A 4,186-nucleotide genomic window follows, 5' to 3' on the forward strand; every position below is an offset into this window, starting at 1 on the left:
AAAACAGTAGACAGGAATATTGAAGGGCTAGAAGACTCATTATATCATTTTCTGGTTGGTAATTGTTTCTTAAAGTATCTAAACTCAGCTCCTGCAGGCTCAACAGTTGTCCAGTAATAGTTGGGAAATGATTTCTTTGACTTCTTCCGTCAGAGTATAGATCTGTAACACTGAATGATACCAAGACATTCTGTAATCAGACTGTGTGCAGAGAAATAAATCAGACCACAAGAGGAGTTTCTCAGAAAGTTTCAGGCCTGTTTTTGTGCCATAACAACTGTTTACCCTTGAACCCAATTGTAATTTACCGAAAAGGACCAACGTTTCTGTTCCTCAAAAGATCAAGCTACCCATTGTTCAACAGTGGGAATATTACTTTAGATTCAGGATCACATTCGACCTAATATCACACCTTTTTTTTTTAACTGTTATACTGTTTCCTTTTATGGTCATATTTATTTCTTCACCTCCTTTACTTTCTGTTTGGTCTGTTTGTTTTACTTTCTGTCTGTCCTCCCTTCCTATCTCAGTTTTTGTCTCTCTCTTACTCGTCTGCCTCCTTTTTTGTATCTACACGGTATTCTGCTTTTCTCTGAGAGAGAATGAGAATACCATTCCATGTTTGAACCTTTTTTGTTTTAGTATCCTGTGACACTCTAGTAAAAAAAAGAAAAGCAGATTCATTTCTAACAGGGTGTATACATTCATTTGGTAAAGTATTGCCTGTAACCATTAACTTTGAACATTTATTTTTCTCCCCACAAGTTTCAGTTTTTCAATTTGAAAAAAAAAAAAGAATCCTGAAACAAGGCCCTGTTTGTCAAAACTCATACACTAAAAACAACTTCTTCAACTTCATATAATTTATGAACTTTATTTACCCATTAGGAATTTCAGTAGTGTAAAAGCATCAGTGCGTATAGTTAACATGAAAGAATAGTACAAGAACAAACCACACACACACACACACACACACACACACACACACACACACACACACATACACACACACACACATTCAGCAGCCAAAGCATAATCAAAAGTACTGAGTGAGTTTACCAAATAATGCATTTAAAGATAAGCAATGAACGATGCTAAAAATGCAAATATGGGTTACAATGAAAACAGTCTTACGTCTCTTTCAAAAGCATACATTACAATTAGAACTAAATACACGCTTGATGAAAAAAATGATATGCTAGCTTCTGAACTCTACTCACAAAAAAAACAAAGAAATATAACTCTCCATCAAGAACTCCACACAGCTGTGCTAAATCTAAAATGGATTTAACATTTCTACTTTTTCTAATGATATGCAAAGTAAAAAAAGTTCTATGTATGTCTTTGGCGGTTTCATTTGTAGCATGTTTTATATATGAACACAAATACAATAGGGAAACAAAATATCTTTATTCTCAAAACAAAACTGACATCTCTGTGTTCTCTTTCGCCTTTTTTGCTGCTTCTTTCTCCTCTTACTCTTTTTTCCTCTTGCTCCTTCTCATCTTGTCCTTCTCTTTCTGGAACATCTCTTCCTCTGCCTCTTTCTTCAAACTTGTCCTCCATTGTTGTGCAAGCCAAAGAGCAGACCCGCAGCTCCTGTGTTGAAGCTGTCTTTTCTTTTTGATATGATTGGTTACAGCTGTCTTCACATGTGCATGAGTTCAGGTGGTTGTTAATCGAGTGTGGTGTTTCAAAGGCATCGTTTGTTAATTTGCCTACATATTTTTTCAAACAAATAAAAGCTTTGTCAAAGCATCCAATGATCCAATCAAGTTTATCACAACGTTATGTCCCGCCTTTCTATCTTGTGATTGGTTCTATCCCGTTTGAGTTGGAAATCCGTCATGACTCGGAAATAGATACTCTCAAAGTTTCACTTCATTGTTGTTGTTCATGTAAAGATGTGTGTTTGGTGTTTCACAAACACAAAGACCAAAACAGTGGGAGGATGAGGATGAGTATGTGATGTCCTTACCTTTATTAGATAGGACCACTGAAGACACAGGAAATGTTGGGAGAAGAGAATGGGGGATGACTCGCAACAAAGGGCCGCTGTGATGATGACCAAAGCATCTGTACACATGGGTGTGTGACATAACCGCCAGGCAAGAAAGACACCCCCGTTATTTTTTGTTTTAGTGTGTAAGCAATCGTAAAAACTGTAGTTTCAACTTCTCCCCTTAAACTCAGCAACCAAAATATGTAGAAATATATTCCAAGAAAAGAAACCTGTGATCTGTTAAATCAATGGGAAAAGAAAGCCCAAAGGAAAACAAGAAACACAAGAAAGCTTTGTCATGAGAGTAAAGTAAAAAGCCTTCTCACCTGACGTTATTAAGATGACCGCACCTGGCGACGGTTGGTGTGAGGAGGTGGGGATTAGTGGAGTCTGTTGTGATTCCGCGCCGTGATTGGCTTAAACCAAAGGCTCGCCTAAAGTTGTGTGAGAGGTGTGAAAGATGTGAGGCTTTTATTGGATTGTGTTTCACTCATGGAGAGGAACATGTTCGTAATTACTAACAGCCTCATATATCAACAGTCCCATTAAAAAACACGTTTATTCTTTGTGTACACATTTGAAGTGCATGTTAAGACCTTAAGTGTGAGCCAAATACAAAATACACACACACACACACACACACACACACACACACACACACACACACACACACACACAGACACAATACCCTCTGAAGCCTGAGGGAGATCTACCGCTCCTCTCCTCATTTCATCCCTTTCTCCCTCTCTCTGCTTGCCTTGTGGCTGTAGTTGTCTTTCTGTCCGTCTTATTGGAAAGAAATAGAAAGGGGATATATAAGTAATATAATACTTGAAAGTTAATGCAGGAGTATGTGTAGTAGTTTATCATGCGTAAACTACCTTAGCGGAAACTGATGAAGAAAAAGGTCTCTTGATTTAATTGAATTAATACATTTAAATTATGTATAAATTGGCCTCTTTCGCTGTATATGATTATATCAAATCAGATTGATTTATAAAGCACATTTAAAAACAGCAACAGCTGACCAAAGTGCTGTACACGAAACAAGAGAGCACTACAGCACAAAAAGCACGCAAACAAACAAATCATATAATGATATAGTCATAGAAAAAGTTGCAAAAGTCCACAGCCTCCCTTTCAAAGACCTCAATGCATAACTTTTAAAAACATCTGCATCAGGGAAGGCACAGGAGGACAACTATGACATGGAATGGTTTTAACAATACACTTTTATATCAAATACAGAGCTTTATCAAGTAGAACAGCTTAGCTTAGTTTCTCTTATCTGAGCTGAAAACCTGGAACAACAGTTCAACCGCTCGCTTCTGTCCAGGGTACAAAACAAACAAAGCTCCAAAAACCAGAACCTATAAAGTGCACTTATTAATACTGTTTGTCTCATCATTTCTTTAATTGAAGTTTTACATCACATGTTTGAGTGTTATGGGGGCTTTATTATAAAATATTTCTTGACCAGTGATTGGGAGAGCTTGGTTAGAGAAGAAGAGAGTAGTTCTGCTATGCCAAGAAACAGTCCAGTACTAGAAACCTAATGCAGTGCCTAATGAACAGATGTGAGAGTACATACATCAAGTCATCTATGACCCCTGCTAAACTACAGTGCTAAATTTGAAGCGAACTGTGACGTATGGATAAGCCAGGTGGGGGTAAATCTTATGTTCTTATGTGTCATTTCCTGTTGCTGTTTGAAAAGGGAATTATTAACAAGCTGCGTGATTATCTGACTTTCTATGCTCCTTGTTCGCCCTGCTTTCTTTCTCAGCAAAGTTGCCGAAAGATCTCAGCAATAACTTGTAGTTGTGCAATATTATCATGAGAAATTAAATGTTAGACCTGCAGGAGTGACTCTAAGCTTGAAGTGGTATTTGAGTTTGACACTGCAGTGATATCACATCACAGGTTTAGATGCAACCAAAGTGGGAGTGTCTGCAGATACCGTGACACTGCCCTTGGTGATTTTCCAAATATAAAAAGATCGCATTATGATTAACACATTGGCTCATGGGTTATTCCGATTTTTTGGACCTCCCTTTTCTTATGTTGAATATGACATCTGGACTTGATGCTGAAAGAAACTTAATTTTACAAAAAAAAAAGAAAAAAAGACAGACAGAGACTTCATCGAGGAGCTATAGTTTGATTATTAATCCCAGGAGAAGT

The sequence above is a fragment of the Labrus bergylta genome, chromosome 11, assembly GCF_963930695.1.
Source record: "Labrus bergylta chromosome 11, fLabBer1.1, whole genome shotgun sequence".
In the NCBI taxonomy this organism is placed as follows: domain Eukaryota; kingdom Metazoa; phylum Chordata; class Actinopteri; order Labriformes; family Labridae; genus Labrus; species Labrus bergylta.